This window comes from Festucalex cinctus, chromosome 9 (genome assembly GCF_051991245.1).
Source record: "Festucalex cinctus isolate MCC-2025b chromosome 9, RoL_Fcin_1.0, whole genome shotgun sequence".
NCBI lineage: Eukaryota > Metazoa > Chordata > Actinopteri > Syngnathiformes > Syngnathidae > Festucalex > Festucalex cinctus.
Genome location: NC_135419.1, coordinates 23,788,768 through 23,809,298, shown reverse-complemented (window position 1 = coordinate 23,809,298; position 20,531 = coordinate 23,788,768). Strand labels below are relative to the sequence as shown.

The window sequence follows — 20,531 nt, the reverse complement described above, 5'->3', positions numbered from 1 at the left end:
CATGTGACCTGATGGTCTTGTCATGACTTGACTTCAGTCATAACGGAGTGATGTTTGAGTGATGTTTTTGTTTTATGTAGTCATCATCTAGTTTTCTACTAGTTTTGTGTTATATGATATCAACTATACAATGCCTAGATGATGTGTGTGGTGACAGGAATCTTTGGTACTGTGTAATGTATGGGTGAACAGCCAATCGGAGAATTTCATGTCATATGATGTCTTGCCACGACTTAAGATGAGATTGATTGATTCTCTATATAAACTGTCTGACAGATGTTCGTGTTGCTGGATTATTGCTCTCTGTTCCTGTGTACAGCTCTCTTAGTTTCTGACTCTCAGTGTGAATAAATAGATAAAATATTATTTGTGTCTGCACTTTGGGATACAAACCTCTCAGCACACAGCAGGTCTTAACCGGTTTCGACTGGATAAGTGTGCCAGAGTCACAGATAGATAGAAAGACGCCAAGCCAGAACAGGTCACAGCAATACAACGGCCTAGCTCAAGTTACCTATTTAATGGAAAAGTAAAAGCCCTAATCTATCACCTGGTTGCGCCGCACCGAATACAGTTTTGTCTGCGCAAAGTGACATGGTCATGGGGACATCATGGGGGAGTAAAGCACCAGCTGCCCTGGATGTGAGACATCAGCCTAACAGACCCTTTCATGATCTACGTCACGATGACGTCACAGGGTTCACTGGAGGCAAAAACAATTTGCCACTGGAGGCAACGGAAGTGCAGCTAGACGTAAACAACGCTGTTTGACTGTAAAAAATGTCATCTTGTTGGTTTTTTTGGGTTGTCAGAACCGTAAAAGCGCCAACAAAAACTTGAAACTCTATCGCGTCCCAGCCTCTGCCAGTCAAGTAATCTCAGACGGCTGTGGTTAAATGCGATTAGGCGAAAGGACTGGACTGAGGCTATCATTAACAATGCTCGTGTTTGCAGCATACACTTCATATCATAGGCCGTGGGGTGAACCCTCAAAAAGTGCCTAGAAAATGAGTTTCGCTCCACTGTCTGGGCACTATTTGTTCAATGCATTTTTTGATAGATAATACCCTTCTGAACTTTGGGTTAAAAGTTCACCCAATGTTTTCCTGCCCCAATTTTGTCACAAGCCAGAAATGCATATATAGGTAAATAACAAAAAACGAAAATCTTGTGCTGCAGTTTTTGGTTGTAAAACGTCTTACATTAAATTTGGCAACAGAAAATCATTCCCAGATGTTATAAATACATGTACCTAACATCAGAAACAAGTATTGGTGGTTTGGTGCAATCATGTGAATTTAGATCATTATATTTGTGCCAAAAAAAACAAAAAACGCTTCAACTGGAAGTGACACCAGCACACGAATGTTACATTTAGCTATGTTTATGTTTCATATATGAAAACAATTCACAACCTACTACGTAATGAAAGGTACACAAGAAGCAGCATACATCGGCCAAAAATACTACCATGCACCACAAACCTGGAACAAGGCAAAATGGACTAGATGGAAATAGATGCATTCAGATCCCAGATTATTATAACGTATAGAATATTTATTAAAGTATCAGATTAAGTCATCACAGCATGTCATTTATACCCCCACCCCCCCACCCCCACAATCATATAATATATAATTATGTAAGTTGCTTTTGGATCCAACAAAATTCACAATATATTATTGTTGTTGTTGTTGTTGTTGTTGTTGTTATTATTATTATTATGTTAGCAAAAATTTGAAGTTGGGGTGCAGTGTGTGCAGTAAGCTAGTTTTGACACGGGTGTGTGGTAAAATAACACGTGTGGGCGTGCCACAACTCAAAATTAGTATTATTAGTGCTGCAGCTATCGAATATTTTGGTATTCGGATATCCTACTGAAAATTCTAGTGAATAATCGTATATTTGGATAGAAATAAAAATACACCTATAGGCCTATATACTTTCTTGGTCAAAGAACAATTATAAATACAGAAGACAAAAAAAAACACATTTTCATGTAATAATTAACAACCAACTGGTTTTCATTTTTAGAGAATCAATTTTATTTATTTATTTTTTTCATCATCTCATCTGCCTGCAGCAACCCGCCTTTACACAAAAAAGAATTACATTATAAGTGTTATTGTCACATCACCTCTTTACAGCATGTCACAGATTTAAGTAAAGTAAAGTGTTTGTTGAGGTTGGTGAGAGAGAGTTTGGGGGAAAGGGAGGGTGTAACTGTGACTCTCTATTATGACTGATGGGCACAGGTAACCCGAGTTTGGTAACCAATGTTGGATTCACTCGATAAATCATTCAGCAGCTCGCGTTTTTACTAAACTATAGCCTTAAAACTTAACCTAGCAACAAATTATTTTCAACCCTATACTAAATATCGGTCACATAATAACAGAAATGGGCACGCGTGTGTGTAGCACATACCTGCCGACAATGTTTCTGCTTTGGCGAGATGATGTATACTTTGAAATTTATTTTTACAAATGATGCAGATGGCTGGAAGGACGGGGCCAGCTGAAGCGATGGGCAAACCTGAACGGGAACGAAGTTTGTTCCCCACTTTCTTTTTAACTTTTTTCTCCTTTCGCTCTTCTTCGCTCTCCGACGTTGTGGTCGCCATTTTTGATTTGCGGTTGCTATGGTGAGGAGAAAGCAGCAGCTACCTGATTGGCTCATGTGACCTAAATCACACCGCTACCGACCTAAAGGCACTACGCCCACACCAGAGATCACTGCGCCTCATCGCAAAATAGATGCTATTTGTTAGCCCATCAATGGCATTTTGCATTGTTAGCATTAGGCTAAACGGTTTGCTTTCTGACAAACTGCTGCTTGTTGTGGATTTCATGCACTTGTAAGCAAAAAGTCCACTGAACAATTTACCTTAGGTGTGTGTGGGTGGGGGGGGTATTTTTACCACCGAAAACACAAAATTGGCGGGTTTTCACAGGGTGAACTCCACGGATTCTTACTTACTACTGATAAATCTATTTTATGAAGTAAAGATTATTTAGTGCCCCTGGTAGTGGAGCGAAACTGAACGAAAACGTGTGTGACCTGACGGCCTATCAGGTAAGATTTAACTATCAGATTCAGCCTGGACAACGATATGGGCTAGACTTAGTTGTGATTGAAATTACTTAAGTTAGTTATTATTTGTTGGATTCTTTTTATTGGGATTCTTGTGGGATTCTTACAAAAAGTCTGTGTTTACATGCTACATGCACGAATGCTAACCGCTAGCTAACCAAACGTTAGCTGTATGTTTCAGTTTTGTTGAGGCAAAAGCCCCCACAATGGTTCCAATAACTTCTTGTGTAATCTTTGTAGGAGAGGCCCATTCCTCGTATATCCTCGTCTTCTGCCCTTGTCGTTGACTTGGCAGCACTTGCGACCGCACGATACAAAAGTCCTCGCTCAAGTTGTTATATTCTAAATTTTGAACATGTCCATTCAAGACATAGTTGTAGGCGTCTAATGATTTATAGGCCTCAGTTTATCTTTAGTATAAACGCTCAGTTTTTCTATAATGTAGATTTAAATGTCCGGCCATTGCACGGTGGGTAGTCCTGTTAAATCGTCTATCCAGTGCGTGAGCACGTAGGGGTCAGCAAATATCGTCTCATCAGTTTGAGTTAACTTTTTAAAGTAACATTTACAGTCATGGGGAGTCAGTTGACTCACATATTCACTCAAATGGCCGTTTTCTGCGTCCATTCCGATGTGAACTTTCCATGAAAATATGCTGACTACAACACACTACAACACATTTGTATTGAGGAAGGAAAAAAACAAACAAAAAAAAAAACATGCACAGGCAGATCATGACAGAAACTCACTCTCCACAAATTCTTCAATGAGATTAAAACGTTCCTCGGTTGAATTAGTTAAAGGCGAGTTTGGTTCCTTTTTCAGTTTGTAAACGACACGAAGCAGTAACTCACCGTCTTGTAACTCTTCGATGTTAATTTCTCGATTGGTCAATGTAATGCTTACAACCACGCAACACTGAGGTGTTTTTGCCTCCAGCTAAGCCCCGCCCTTTAAATTTCATCACCTTGTTTACGAATTCTGAAGGGGTCTACGGTGTTGAATGTAGGACTGAGGGAGCCATTTTCTGTGCCATGGGTCGGCTCGCTGCTGCCTGGCTTGCTCCACAGTGAGTCTAAAAAAGTTTCATGCTGATCTTTGTCACATTTGTGACAACTGAGGCATTGTGTTTGTGGAAGCAGATTATAAATATTGTGCCCTTATTTAATTTTTTGTTACATATCGCCCTAAGTTTTATTGCGTTGAGCCTTTGTTTCAAATGCAAAAATCAGGTCAGTCACATTCTCACACATTCTCTCACATTTTTCGTTTGGTGTCGACCTACAACTGTTTTCTACGGGTTGTGTCACTCCTCTTGAGTATCTCATTGTCACTCTGAAGCCTTTCTCTCTTGTGCTTTCCTCAAGTTGCAATTTTGTGATTGAGACATCCTTCAAGATGACACGGGATTGATTTTCAGGCCACTGACAGCGTGACTGAAGGAAGGAAGGTGAGACAAAATAGAGAGTAATTGGTTGTGAGATTTTTCAAATTTAAGATGGTGTGGACTGGTAATTGTTGTTTTGGACTCAATTCTCTCACATGTAGGGAAAGTCAGCCACTGTGGAAGGAAGCTGAATGCCTCTGAATGATTCAGTTGTGTCGTGTGCAGGGGTCAGACAACAAGCTGCTGCCCGAGATTGATTTTATATATATATATATATATATATATATATATATATATATATATATATATATATATATATATATATATATGTGTGTGTGTGTATGTATACATACATATATATCAGACCATGTGCAACCCTCTAACCATTCGCAACCCGGTGGTCCTCCTCTAATACACGCATTATTTGATATTTACATAGAAAAGTTTTAGGTATTTAAGCAATGGGGGATTGGCACACCCCATACCTTACCCAAATTGCTCTGACTTCAACTGAAGCACAAATATGACATAAAAAGAGAAACGTATAAAATAAATTGTGTTTTCAAGAACTGATTTCAACAAGACAGTTGTCAACTTCAAATTAAGGCCTGTGACAAATTACAGTACATTTGCAAATATTGGTTTAAGAATTGTAATTTCCTTGTTTTGTCAGATTGTGTTCTTGTGTTTGTTGGTTATGTCTGTGATGTTTGTTTTTCTCTTCTAATGAATTTTACTTCACTTGTTTAGGTAGTCTTTGGTTAAGACTGTCAGATTGTGAAAATATGAATGTGCAAGTGTTTTAATTATATACAAGAAGTAGGCCACGTGTGTGAGTGGATGTGTATATATATATATATATATATATATATATATATATATATATATGAATACGAGGATATGGAGAACTACACGGATAGTAATGGGCTTTCTGACTCGCTATCAAGTGTAGAGTTGGAATTTGACGTCCCTGACTACACAAGCAGTCTTCAGACGAAGATATTTCAGCTCAGGAATGTATCCAGCTGTATCGGTTTGAGCCTTTTCTTGATGAAGGTGCTGGTGCAACTGTGTCCGGTCGTCTGCGTTACAATGAAGGTGGCTGCGACCGGTTTCAAACTGCCGAGGTAGAGGACGACATCGGCAGGCTCCAGAACACAGAATGGTAAATCTTACTCTTCATTTTAAAAGGAAATTATGGACTAACAATGCTGTTTAGATTTTTGTAAGGGTGAAATAGCAAACGCTTTGTGGCCAAAATGTAGCTTGGTTTAGTCCAATACACTCAAATTATTATGCTTGTTATAGTAAAAAGCTAATTTATATTGGTAGTAGCAAAATAGAACTTATCCATCTTAAAATGCAAACCATAAACTAAATGCTTCTTACTCGCCGTCCTAAGAAGTGAAACCACCACTGCCCCTTTTACATTGGCACATGCCAACCACTGTGAGTCTCAATTCACAATGGAAAAAGTTTACAACATGCATTTTGGAAATTAGATTGACCTCATACCAGTCAGATGCATGACACTTTTTTCTCCTAAAGTGCTTGAAATACATAATCCAAGTAATTCTCAAATAATGAACAAATTCTTTGTAAATGTTATAAATGGCTATAAAAAAAAAAAAGTTGCTTGTGCTTTGCAGGTGTTCCTGTGGTAACTGTGTAGCAATGGCAACAGTGAAGGAGAGCGTTTGCTGTCAGAGTCCGGAGCGCAGCAGAACCAGTGCATCACCCATCACTGGACGTTCAAAGCGGTCTGCCTCAGTGTGGAAGTCTTGCAGACGGCTTACCGATTCCTTCTTGTGTAGTGTCAGTAAAAAGGAGAACATTTCCATCGGATGACTACAAAGGAAACCACGAAATATGATATAAATAAATACAATTATACAAAAGAAATACATGCCTTTTTCTTTTCATCCAAATTATAAATGAACAAATAGAGAACAATCAGCTATGCCTATAAATTTACAATTTTATTTTACAAATGTACAAATTGCATCTTGCGAGTCGTCAGTCAAACTATCCAGTGATTCATCTCCCACAAAAATAAAAATAAAAATATCGAAAGGCAGTAGCTCATTGCGCTTCCTACAATTGGTCACAAAATCCAATATCCGAGTCTGAAATTGTCATGTCTAAAACTCCGCTATTACTCCACTGAAAAAGTTAACGGTAAGTAAAGTGTGAATTGTATGACCGCACAGCCTCTGCCTAGTCTGGCTTCTGAAAGTCTGCACACAGTGGTCGGCGTTCGTTCTGCATTTCCTGGTCCAGCGGCAGCTTTCAAGGAGTGTGTCCTCATCCAGATTGGCCCCCTGACAGATGGTCTCCACAATCTTCTTAAGATCCTCCACATATTCTGTATTCTGTACATAATAATATACCAATTGAATTATTTAATCATGTTGTGCATATATGCAAAATAATTAGAATTAACTTTCATTTCTATTTCTACTTTTTCCGACTATGTTGTGATTAGATTGAATTCTAATTGTGGATGTTGATATTTCAAATAAAAAATACATATGAAATGTTGGCTGTCCCAGGACTTTGCGCACAATACAGGACTGTCTCGGAAAATTAGAATATTATGGCTTTTTTATTTTTATTTTATTTATTTTTTATACTTGGTCTGAGGAAATATTCTAATATTGTGAGATAGGATATTTGAGCTGTAAACCATAATCAGCAATATTAAAACAATAAAAGGCTGGCAATATTTCAGTTGATTTGTAATGAATCCAGGTAATATTTACACCTATACAGCCATTTTATTCTTTGAAAAATGCACAATACATTTGTAAATTACATGTACATGACAAATTTGAACACTAGGTGGGGTGAGTAATTTGTTTTTCCATAAATTGGTGTGTTATCAATCATGTATATTGTACAATAAATTTACTCACATTTTGGATGCAAACACCAGATACATCACCCAAATCATCTTCCAAACATGTCGCCTATGTAGCAGTTTCATTCGACTCATACTCACTCCATAAGCATCTCATCCACCATCTGAAACAAAGTTTGAGCTGTTGTTAACTTCAACACATATGCACAGCACAATACATAATACAAAATAAAATAGACAACAAATGGAAAGCTAGCAGTTCCTCATTAGAAATTGGTACCTTTTCATTGACTGTATATTAATTTGGCAGTGGTTATTTTTGCCATGAGCTGCTAAAATAAGTGCTGTTAACTTTCTAGATTGTAGTTCTTACCCCACATTATAGCCAAGTGACAGCTTCAGGGCCGGGAGCGGGTCAAACGAGTCTTCCTCGAAATGTGCGCTGTACAGAAACCATTAAAATGAGAATAATCCGTTCCCAGGTCCCTGTAAAACATAATTTTCTACTAAATAACCCTTAAAATTACACAAAAATATACCTTATTTTATGTATAATAAATGTGCTATTGTATTGTAATTAAAGAAATAAATTGTACTGTATAATAATAAAGTTTTATTTTACTTTGTGATGGTAGTTCTTAAGGATAGTAGCAATGGTAGACTTACTTCATTTGCGAGCGTTTCACCGCGTAGAGTGTTTATGGAACGGTTGTCGCTCATTCGCACTTTCGTGCTCACCGGAGCGGAGGAGGTGTGTCCCTTGGTGAACAAGGAAGTGGAGCACTTTAGCGAGTCAACAAAAAGTGAGCACCGCCAACTACTTTCACCTCTTTCCTGGGACTAAACAGCCGTGGCACGATTTTCTCCTTTTTTGAGGTAGGTGATGGCACTTTCGCTTTTTTTAGTGGCGCGAACTCCATTGACTACAATGCAAACGCGCCGCCGAATCGCCGTCCCTCGCTGGTAAGCATTAGGCTTAACACTAGCCTGTGGTGGGGTCTTTTTCGGTCCCATAATAGCAAAAGTACACTCAATATGGTCCAAAATGTCTATCAAACACAAACCGCGTCCGCACTAAAAGAAAGGGGGTGACGAACTGGGACGCCGTGAGCGTGCGTCAGCTTCTTGTGGCCGCCACCGTAGTGCTGTTCGACCGCGTGGTTTGGTTCGTCCGCCGAAAAGTAGTTCGTCAGCCGAGACTAAATTTTCGCGAATTTAATGTTCGTGAGGCGAAAAGTTCGTGAGCTGAAGCGTTCGTGAGCCGAGGTATCACTGTACTCTTTTAATATGTTTTGACTCGACGAGCCGCTCATTTTGTCGTGTATATTATATCGTTCCAAACAACATATTAAAAAATGTCCTGAGCTGTCCCATACACTTTAAATGTTCATTAAACGTTTAAATGTTCAAAATCATGGGGGTGTGGGATTTCTGCCCTATACAGCCATATTTCAATTTGGAACCTTTTGTAAAAAGAAAATAAAAAAAAAAAGTCCCTTAATTGTGTTACAGTGATTGGAAAATTGTGTTTATCTGTTTATTGCCTATATTGCAGTTTAAGCTTTTACATGGATGGATGGATGGATGGATGATCAGAATAGAGTAGTTGATCAAAGTGAGTCAAAGTTGCAACATGAATCACTATTGAACTTTTCGCTTTTGAACTATTGCAATCATCATGAATAGAAACAAATGACCGTGTGACAGATTGAGAGACAAGTAAATATGGAAAAGTATCATATAAAGTTTTGTTTGAACGTTTGATAGACAAGAAATACTCAACGAAGTGAAAACATTTGCTTTGATTCAGACAATGAAAGTCCTGACCAGAAATCAGGTTGGCGTTTGCCTCGAGGCTTTTTGAGACAAGTTCAGGACATAAGAGAACAGCTGCGCTCAAAATACATGGGAAGTTTCTCGTCGACATAACGAAATGACAGATCAAAGTTTCCAACATGGCAGATCAAAGATGCGCATCTGCAACATAAATAGATCACTCCTCCGAGTCCCATCTCCGGGGGATGAATGAGCTTGGATGGTATGAGAAGGAGATTGATGCAACATTTGGCAAATATGAGAGACAATGGAGAATGTAAAAAAAAAAAAAAAAAAAAAAAATGCGAGCAGCTACAAAGGACCCTCTTAGGTACCTTATTTGTGTGCAAAGTTTGATGCATTTACATAAGATTCGACCCTCAATTGCAAACAGGAAAAAAAAATAGTCGTGGCAACAGCATGCACTGAAATAAAAAGCTTTCGATAACTTGTCTCATCTTAAAGGTGCACGATGCAAGATTAGACTCAAATTGTAGTCTTAAAATAACCATATTATTCACCCGCACATGTTTTAAGAATTGTATTATGGAGAGGAGGCACTACTGTGGCACAATGACTGTTGCCCCTATTTTTCTGTAAAAGGAGGGTTCGGGCCGGAAACTTTTGCTCTGAGCATGACATCATGCGCGTCCACGCTATTGTCCCTGTTAGCTCTCGCGATTGTTCACGCAACTTCACGGACAGGACAGCTAATTCAAGATGGACTTGAAGAGACCTGCGCCCGATACGTCTCAATCCCTTATGGAGACTTCACGGAAGACAAAGAGAAGTAAAAAACTTTCAGACCAGCGTCAAGGGGGGACGCGGATAAATGTAGGAGCAGCGTTTGTCAGGTGGAGAGAGCTAAGAGCTATCCTGGGGTCATCCCCACAGGGACCCACAGCTTGCCGACTTCTTGCTAAAAAGGTAAGACTTTGTAACGAAAATACGATAGGGTCTATTTATGATTAGCAGTGCAGAATAAAACTACCACACGGTCGCTAACTAATGTCTCAGCACTTGGGCATATTAGCAACGTATTGCTATCCTCAGTGTCATCGGATTCACGAGATGCACTGTTTATGTTTGGAAGGTTGTAATTACGTAAGCTTTTGTCACTCAAAATGCCTTTCACATAAAAAGTAACTTGAAGATTAATACGTTTCTTACCTCTGTAGACATTATTAAGCCTATGAAAAAGGTGTTGTGCTCCGTGTTTACGTTTGTTCGATTAACTTGGAGGTTTGCTCGTGCCCGAAAAGTTGTGCATGCCCCTGGCCGTGTGCACGTCGTTGGGGTCCTTTTCACGTTTAGCCAGAGGGGTCGCAAATGTGCAAAAATTAATCTTGCATCGTGCCCCTTTAAGATAAAATACGCCAAGTTTGAAGATGATCGGATACATTCTGTAGGAGGCGTTCATTAACATATGACATCGAAAAGCGTCCCAATAAATGGGGAACTTCATGTTAGCATAAAGACTTTATTTGTAATGTCAAGGGCTGTTACATATGCCTCCAATTTGTCGTCGCTCTAGGTGAAACAATCAACCAAGAATATTTTGTTAAGAAGGAATTTTGATGTAATAGGCCAAAAATGAGAGTTGAGTCTATGGAATCAGAATGCTGCCAATGCGGTATATGCCATGGAAGAGGTGGGACTGTTTTTTGCACATCAGTTTGTTTCCGGTTCGTTTTGCGACGTGTGAGCTGCGTCAAAAATACTTGTGCTTCCGACTTTGTGCCCCTCGGTTGCGCGTTCGCAACCCGGATGGGAAACAAACTGTTGTGCAAAATCACGTCCTACCTTTTCCGTGGCATATACCCCATACGCAAAATCTTGTAACCTCGGTTTGAATCTCTGAAAATTTTTGTATGACTAAAAAAATGTTTTGAATCTCCAAAAAGTTGTTTTGAATCTCCAAAAATTTGTTTTGAATCTCCAAAAATATTTTTGAATGACTGAAAAATCTGTGAAAAAGCTTTTTTTTTTTTTTAAATAAAAAAAATAAAAATAAAAAAAAACGCTGAGAAAAGACAGACATTTTTAAAAGTATGACTTTACAGTGTTTCACCCACAAATTTTCAGAGGTTCAAAACGGTCACTAGCCAAGTTTAAAAAAATCTGTAAAATCTGTAAAATTAAATTAGGAAAAAAAAAAAAGGTTGTCTTTTTGAATGATTTAATATGCTTTTTGGAGATTCAACCCCACTTTTCAGGTTTGGAAATATTTTTTTGAATGTTTTAGAACGTTCAGAGTTTACAGGTTTCAAAAATGGGAAACAAATAAATGCTTAGGGAGAACAACGCCAAAATGCCATTTTTGAAACTTGGCTGGTGACCCGTTTTGAACCTCTGAAAATTTGTGGGTGAAACACTGTAAAGTCATACTTTAAAAAATGTGTCTTTTCTTACCAGTTATTTTTATTTTAAAGCTTTTTCACAGATTTTTCATTCATTCAAAAAAATTTTTTTGACATTCAAAACAAAAATGTTAGCTAGTGGGGGGTGGTATTGCAGTATATTGTTGAACTTTTTGATTGATAAATCAATCGATAAGCTGATGGTAAATATCGATATTATATTAAAACACATGCAACGCACGTTTACCCCGTTGTCACCGTCAGTACTTAGGCTGTGTTCAGACTGCAGGCATATCTGACTCCAATCGCGAGACCGGCTTGAGCGCAAACGTAAACTGTATATCTAATTGAGCATAAGCGGAGTCGGCGGGGCAGCATGCGAGGAACCAGCTGGGCACCAAACCGATTGGATTGGATATTGACAGCGCGGGCACATTGTTTTTTTGGGGGGGGTTTTGCACGTGTAGTTAGGTCACGGACGGTCAAATCTGTTCTGAGTGTTTCGAGCTGATCAGACTGAGACGTATCCCGTCCAAATCGGAGATGAAACTACCTCCCGCATGTGGTTTCAATCCGTCCTGCAGAAATCGTATTTCATGTGCTTTGTGACTGTTCAGACTACAGAAAGCCATCCACTTTCAATCTGGATGGGCTAAAAATCGGATTTGGGCTGCCAGTCTGAACGCAGCCTTAATGTCTCCTTTCCTGTTTCTTAGCAGAGTTTTAGTGGTGAACAAACTATTTCTCTCCACACTCCTTCAACATGACAAAAAAGGAAACCCATCAGCCTATCCAGCTGTCTTTCTGCAATCAACAGGCTGGCTGGAGGAAGAGGAGTCGGGAAGGCCAGAAAATAATTCAAATAAATAATAATTATCACGGGCGGCACGGTGGTCAAGTGGTTAGCACATCCGTCTCCCAGTTCTTAGGACTCCGGTTCGAGTACAGGCTCCGGCCTCCCCGTGTCCGCGTGGATTTTCTCCGGGTACTCCGGTCTCCTCCCACATTCCAAAGGCATGCATGGCAGGTTAATTGGGCGCTCCAAATTGTCCCGAGGTGTGCGTGTAAGTGTGGATGGTTGTTCATCTCTGTGTGCCCTGCGATTGGCTGGCAACCAGTTCAGGGTGTCCCCCGCCTACTGCCCAGCGCCAGCTGAGATAGGCGCCAGCACCCCCTGCGACCCTTGTGAGGAATATGCGGTCAAGAAAATGGATGGATGGATGAATAATTATCACAAGGTCAAAAAAAGGAATACATAGGCTCCAACAGTACATTTACCATTTTAATAGCCAAACCATGGGGCTTTATTTGTCATAACCATCACCATGCCAAACATGGTTTGGCCCATAGGAGCTGTAAAGAAATTTGACAAATTAATTTCCATCTTGTGAGAAGTTGCACTTCTGAGGGATCAAGTTCCCCCATCAAAGCATCATCCCTTCTAAATGTCAGATGATACTTTTTGCCGCAGCATCTGCCACATCAAACGATAGCCGCGGACCGTCGCCATGGGCGGGCCTTGGGGGTCCGTGCCCGCCCTGGCAGTCAGCTGTGCCCGCCCTAGCAAGGTGACTCACCAACTATTCGTCCTATCAGTCACGTAAACTTGCGCCTTCTGTTTCAAGTAAAGCATTGCGTAGGCCTACCAGCCAACCACATACCTCCTTTCAAGTTTGGCTTTGATTGACAACTAAGGCTAGCTAATGACAATCAGGATCAGGAGGGATGGGGTGAGGCGGGGGGGGGGAAGACGTGCGCTCTGCAGACGTGCCTTAGCCAAAAATCTAGTTCCGGGTAGATAATGCGCATTTGCCGGCTGGCACTACCACAAAGACTGAGCAGTGAGAACGTCGTGCCGCTTTAATGGGAGCCACCAAACGCCAAACCTCGATCCAGGATGACACAGTTATCAATGGGAATCCTGAGTCCACTGGTTACGTTTACAAGTGAGTGTCAAACTTTTATTTTCATTAGTCAAGCCACAGAGCACGGATGAATTGTAGCAATACACAGTATGCGGTTAACAGACACAAGTAGTCACACATACACAACAACAACTAAGGAGAATAAAATTATTTATCACTAAAGCAGTTGCAGTACAATGTGAGTTGAATTCTCTTTTTTTATTGCCAAGTTTGTTAATGTTGATGACTGTCACTAAGTTCTAATAAAAAAAAACAGCACTTTACACATCCTTTTGGATCGATATTCTGCTTAGCTTTTCACTGAACCCATATGTTGTTTCTGTATATCATCGACATAACTCAACCTTATTTCTAAATCACTTTAAAACAGCCATTGCTGCATACAAAGTGCTGTGCATGGAATAGAAATGAGTCTTTTAGCAGACACAAGTGAAATAAAATAACACAAAATAAAATTAGAGTAAATATATGTCGATAAGTATACACGCAAATAAAATTAATACCAAAAAAAAAACATTCTGAATAAATATAAAAATAAAATAACACAAAATACAGAAGGCACCATAAAAAAAAAGTGAAATGATGTGAAGTCTCATGCTGAGTCAAAGATCAAAGAATAGAGATGTCTGGCAAAAATGAAAGGAAATTTTGTCCATATCATACAACCCTAATCCAACATGCAAATGAAGGCTGAACTGCTCGCCAATTCCTGATAGAAGGGGCTGGGTTGCAGTCATTCATTCGGACATAGTTGTTTACAGAAGTGACGAGTGGATTTGTTTCAAATGAACTTTTGAGTTGAATAAATGCAAAATGAACTACACATTTTTTTTCAGTTTGTCTTTTAGATTTCAGAATGAACTGCCGCTTTTAAGTGACAGAAAATATTTCTAAGCACTTTTGCAGTTGTCACAATGCCGCTGTTCAACCTGATGAACATTAGATTTAGGTTGATGAAGTGTGCCCCCCAAAAAATAGGTAATGCCCCCCCTACAATTTCTTTCTGGTGACGGGTCTGGATAGCCGTAATGCTGGTCTGGTGCCTTTACCTCTTCTTTAATGGCAGCACAGTATCTGTAGTGGGAGTATCTTTTATTTATTTATTTATTTATTTATTTATTTATTTGCCTGGACAATTAGAAGTTTTGAGAGAGCAAAGGCTCATTTTAAAGTTCTGAATCTTTGTCAGGAACGCCAACATTTTTGTTGTTGCTGTAGCCATCATAAAAGTACTTCCTTGTTAGATCTTGTTCAATGCCAACCCTGACAAAGAAGGGGAGAAAAAGAACACATTTTCAACAAGGACAGGCTGCACTGTCCTGTCAAATTAGCTAAAGGGGTGCTACCGAAAGGAGGACAAAACATGGCAGTGTTAAAACAAAACAAAAAAAACACAGACAGCAGATATGTTATGGTGAATCCATAAAGTCAGCTCAATTTAATAATACAGGCAAAATACAGGCAGGGAAATTTGGTTGATTTCTGCTGTATATTACTGCCTTGTTGTAAACCTCTCTCGCTCGTCGTTACCTTACTCACGCTTTTCATTCCATCTTAAGGTTGTACAACGTTCTTCACTTCTGTTCATCACCGTCCCATTTTGCACTCGTTTCCCTTCTCAGCTTCTTGTCATTTCATCCGTTGCTCTTCCTCACAGTCAAATCCCTTTATCTCTCTGATCTCTAATTTACATGCACTGCGTTTGCCATCCCTCTGACAGCCTAAGTTATTAACGTGAGGAGACGATTTCACCAAGTGAAACCTAACGTTACATCAATCACAATACTGTTCTCCTATAGTTACAGAGCTAACATTGCCACTGAGGACGTTTGCCGTTGCCAAACGGAATAAAAAAGAAACACAGGCTTCCCGTTTCTAGCAATTTAACTATATGCTGCTCTTCTGTGATACTGTGAAAGATGAAGCCCAAGATATGAATTAAAACGTACCTTTAGTGTCCTCTACAAAAGTTCACTGTTTTTCACGCAATCGCGCCCAGGTCTTCCCACAGAATATGACCTGTCCTTTGGCGCCCCTTAGTGCACGCTAAAAAGACTTGTTGAACCAATTTAAGTCTAAAAAGAGAATTGTTCACCAACAATTGAATTAAGTTAATCCAAGTTAATATATTAAGTAGAGTTAATTATGATGTTTAATTAATTGAGTTCATTACATTTTGGTTAATTAATTATGAGGTTTAATTAATTGAGTTAAATAAACTTAATAGGTCGCTTGCACATCGTAATGCATCATGGGAGTTTTTCCTTCGGGCGCCATATTGGGTGTCCGCCGGTTCACAAGGTACACTCGCGAGTTACACGGTAGAGCTTATCAACCTGATGTAATTTTCGCAGTGTTTTCACGATTTACCGGAAGATCAAAAACAACGATACAGGCAGAAGGTGTCTCTGTGTGGCGGGATTGATCCTAATTACGTCCTGACCAAGGGTGATTTTTTTTTTGACGGAGAAAGCTTGCTGGCCAAATGTGACTTCTCTGGACATCTTTCCCTACCTCGTGTTGACAACATGCTCCATAACACGCCAACAAATCCCTGGAGGCTTACAATTATTTTGTAAGCGGGTGGATACAGAGTGTAAACTTTAACATCGCATCAGAAGAAACGGTTGCTGTTGCACGTAAGTAAACCACATGGTGTTGGTAATTCTGCACACAAAAATGTTGATTTGTTCTCAGGCTTCCTGTTATCATTGTGTTTACATGCACAGCTGGGTTTACCTGATGTGGTTTTTCTAATAATTGTATAACAGGCAAATATGGCAGAGCGTATAAGAATAAAAAGTAACTATGCACAGCCTCCCCGTGGCTTAATTAAATTTAATGCTACCCTTTCACTAGTTACATGTTACTTAATCAACTTATTCTAAATGGTTAAGGTTAACCACTCTCAGAGGACGTATTTTTAGTTTCAGTTTCCAGTACAATAAAACGTGTTCATGGTAGCTACTGAGCATACTGACAGCTTTTCTTATGATCTCACGGTTAAGGAGGCTGTCACAACACCCAATTTCTGTCTGGTGCCAGATGGCAACAATTCCCATCACTTGTCACGACAACACCAATAGTATTACCAGGTATGTATGGCTTTACTTTTTGTAGTTTCTTATTTAATTCTATGTTTCATATTTTCATTACAATGTTTGTAATATTTTCAGATTCAGGCACAGATGAGTTTAACTGGACGGACTTCTGCGACTTTGTGGTGTGGACAAAGTGTGATTGAGCGAGTCCACCCAGATCGCTCGTTTTGGCCAGTTGGAAAAGCCAGAGTTTTTTTTCCCCCAAAATCCCCTCCTTACCTGAACTGCTCGGGAGAGCATTTACTAGATCAGCAGTGGACTTCCAGTGTTCCTGCTCAGCCGCTGTCACCTACCACTTGCTCATGTACTTCAAAGATGCGGAATAGAGTAGTTTTTTGTGCTGCAGCAGATTGTAAAATCAAATGATATCACTTGAAGTGTGCCAATCTAGACTGCCAAAAGGACAGTGGTTTTGTGACAAGTGTGAAACAAGGATTATTGGGAAAACTGTAACACAGTACTGGTACTTGTCTTACATTAAACAAATTTAAAAGAGAGCAACTTTTTCCTCTGTACATAGCATAATGAAAGTCATTGCGTACCCCATCATTACATCATACCGTCATCTCAGGATGGTAGGCACCTGTGCTAAAATAAACTACATTAATTAACAGTTCAATTTTTAACCCTGGAATTACTACATCTAATCATTATTCACTTCATTTTTTGTGCTTTTAGAAATAATAGAGATTTATGCCATTACTTTAAGAGGGACCATATTGCACATTGAGTCAAATCCTGTCATTTGTATTATGTATAGCTTTGTAAACAAACCCAACAATAGAATTTGTATAAACGCTGCCTTTATTAGCGCCAAACAAACAGTCGCATGTTGTCCTCCTCCAATGCTTTGATGCTCGCCTTCGTTTCCATCATGTCATTGGCAATCAAGTCGGTGTGGCATGAGATCCCTAAAGAAAAAAATAAATAAAAAATCACAAAAAAATACGGTACCAGTAATAGGTTTAATATAGTAAAGTAGTATAGTTTTTTTGTCAGTGTAAAAGAAATGTACACATTTTGTTGCATTTTTTAATGTATGAACATTGCTACAGGCAAATACTTATTTCTATAAACACTTCCAAATGTCTCTAAAATATAAGGTGCGTGTACACACACAAACAAACACATACATTCACTCATGCATACAATATATCATGTAATGAATTCTGAGTGGCATACCAGAGTCAATGATGTCAGCAGTACTTGAGGGTACAGGTTACTGGAGCCATCTGGCTGCATAACTGCAACAATCTCTGCCACTTCGAGTCGTCTTTTCTTTGCTTGTCTCTCCTGTGCACGTTCATATCTTGGCACCGACTGGGCTGAGACATAGATGTTGTAACTTGGGACCCAACTTTAATGTTGGAGCCCAGTCGGGATGATTGGACAGAAAAACGGGCGCAGGGCGACCTGTTAAAATAAATATATAAACAAATAAAATATGGAAAGACTGGTTATTTTACCGCAGTAGGGTGGCCGTGAATAAGTTCTTTAGCATGATGTGTAGGCTACCGGGGGTCTGTTTTCTTGCATCACCCCCGGGGGTCTGTTTTCTTGCATCAGCCCCTTCTGTCTCTTTTTTTTCCAAGTTTACATTTTGCCACCAGAAAACATGTTATCGGCATTAAAAGCCCAAGACTAATCAATCCAATTTCAGCAGTAAACACTTTGCACTGGCACTACTTGGGTGAAAATGTTCGATGTTAGCTTTCGGCTAACGTCCGCTAGCCAGCTTGTACTACCGAACTTGCTTGCTCATGAATCCAAAACATAAGCAACTTGCCCATATATGGGCGGTCGAAACGTTATTAATCCTCATGCATTAAATAAAGGTAAACAAGCTTACCGCTCACAAAGTGATCGCTGCACACACGAGCCCAAAGTAACGACTTCCCTCCGGAGTCCGCACTCCTCTGTCTCCAGGCCCTGGTTCCTAATTATTTTCGGAATTCGGAAAAAAGACCGACCATTTTCCCCCTTGGCTTTGTTCGAACAGCCAACGATGCAGCAACAATGTACCATTTTAAACGCAGACAACAAACGTGATAGATACGTGTTAGACCGAATCGCTACGTAAATGGAGGCCACCCAGCATGGCGACTACGAGAAATCCGAGGCGGAAGTGACGACATGTGCAAGCGACCTATATATTAATTTTGGATTAACTTAATTAAATCATGTGTTACCACTTGAAGAAATTCAATTAAGTTGGTCAACAATTTTCTTTTTAGTCATAGGTTTGTTCAACTATTGTCTTTTTAGTGTGCCGTTTTTCCCAGTTGTTTTTGCCGTTTATAGCGCTTGCTTTCACTTCATTTGTGTAATTGCAGCATTTCTTTCTTGCAGTGTTTTTCTTTACTTGCAGTCGTTTGTTTTTGTGTGTGTGTGTGTGCGCGTGTGTGTGTGTTTTGCATTTATGTTTTTATGAGTTTTTTTTTTGTTTGCATCATTATCCCTGTGTTTTGCAGCGTTTCTCGTTTGGAGTTGTTTTATGTGTTTGTGTTTTTCAGTTTGTATTTATGTGTTTGTCTTTGTAGCATTCGTTTGTGCTGCATTTGCCCCTGTCGGCCACCAAATGGCGCGCAATTCCCTAAATAAATTTAAAATGGCGGACTATGTTTATTTATAGGTCTTAGACTGATAAATATGCCTCCTAATTGTATGGCAAATCTCGGTGAAAAGCACAAGCGGGAATATTCGTAAAAAAGAAAAACAAACTAAAAATAAACTGTGTAAATAAAACTCGCTGCTCAGGCCCTAATAATGATTATAATAATAATCCCTATAAAAACAATAGGGACCTCGTTTGCTACAGGCGCCCTAAAAATTAAAAAACAGAATTTTCGTTGCGCTATCACTTTGAAACCATTATATATTGTTTTACTCCAGACCTGGAAATGAAGTATGTTTTCAAATAGCCACAAAGCTCCTAAATGTTCCTCAAAATAAATGTGCTTCAAGAGATTAAGACCTAGCAGGCCAAAACAAACCATTTTTATTTTGAGGGTTGAAAATAGTAACAAGATGCTATTGAAGTCTAATTCCTGCCAAACGTATTTCATACTGTCAGCGCATGCCTTGGAAGTGAGTGTGCCGTTAAACTCTGACAGTTCCTTCGTACAAAAAGTCAAAGGAGAGGTGAGTGGCGCGGCAGACTGGAGCTGTCAATCACCACAAACGCATATATACAGCCAGCACACAATTATCCCTGGGACATGTTATAATGATGCTGCCAATGTGAGTGGCAGTATCATCCAGCAGCTGTTTGTATACCAAGTAGGGACTCTCTTTTAAGCACCAAACGGGTAGCATATAATTATATATTTCGTATAATTATTACAACAGAGTATACTGTTGTGTTTTGCTCTTTTTGTAAATCACCCAAATAGGAATTATTTTACAGCATGTCAGGTCAATGTTATTTTTATAGCCCAGAAGTTAAGTTCTTTCAAGGCATTATATAGAGAGTGGATTTAGAAGCACGCTATACACACACACACAATGTGAAATGTGCATGGTGGAATTTAAGGCACACTCATTGGATTATAATATTCTTGTGTTTTATTTGCCATTATGCAAGATGGTCATTAATTAGCTAATTAGCTAACAAACATAAAACAAGCACAACACTCCACAAATGTGATATGGTGTTTTCATGTAATATTTTTACAAAAAAAAGGCGATGACAATAATGTCACAAGACGTTCATTATTCGCTTAATTCGTAAGAGCAACGTTCTGGGTCCGTGTACTTTTCGGCCATTCGTTTTTCCTTCTGAAGCAAGGACACGGAAAACGGGAAACAAACAGATTTCCGTTTTTGTTTTAATGTATATGAACAAATAATGGGAAACGAGTCGTCTCCCGTTTTTGTAAAAAAAAAAAAAAAAAGAATTAAAATGATCAGAAAACAAGCCCTTATCTGATGTTCTCCACCCATCCATCCATTTTCTTGACCGCTTATTCCTCACAAGGGTCGCGGGGGCTG

The 20,531-nt window shown here is 39.3% G+C and overlaps 3 long non-coding RNA genes across 3 annotated transcripts; 1 reads left to right on the top strand and 2 right to left on the bottom strand.

Moving 5' to 3' along the window:
• Positions 1-6,396: 6,396 nt before the first annotated feature.
• LOC144026148 (uncharacterized) lies at positions 6,397-7,833 on the bottom strand. The gene is made up of 3 exons (XR_013285058.1): positions 7,714-7,833; positions 7,396-7,504; positions 6,397-6,852 (listed from the first exon to the last, which is right to left on the bottom strand). It is a non-coding gene; the product is annotated as an uncharacterized LOC144026148 (long non-coding RNA).
• A 7,970-nt stretch (positions 7,834-15,803) lies between these two features.
• Positions 15,804-16,925, top strand: LOC144026187 (uncharacterized). Its single transcript, XR_013285068.1, has 3 exons — positions 15,804-16,079; positions 16,449-16,535; positions 16,617-16,925. It is a non-coding gene; the product is annotated as an uncharacterized LOC144026187 (long non-coding RNA).
• A 264-nt stretch (positions 16,926-17,189) lies between these two features.
• On the bottom strand, positions 17,190-18,661 carry LOC144026031 (uncharacterized). The gene is made up of 3 exons (XR_013285026.1): positions 18,391-18,661; positions 17,724-17,954; positions 17,190-17,452 (listed from the first exon to the last, which is right to left on the bottom strand). It is a non-coding gene; the product is annotated as an uncharacterized LOC144026031 (long non-coding RNA).
• Between the last annotated feature and the right edge of the window lie 1,870 nt (positions 18,662-20,531).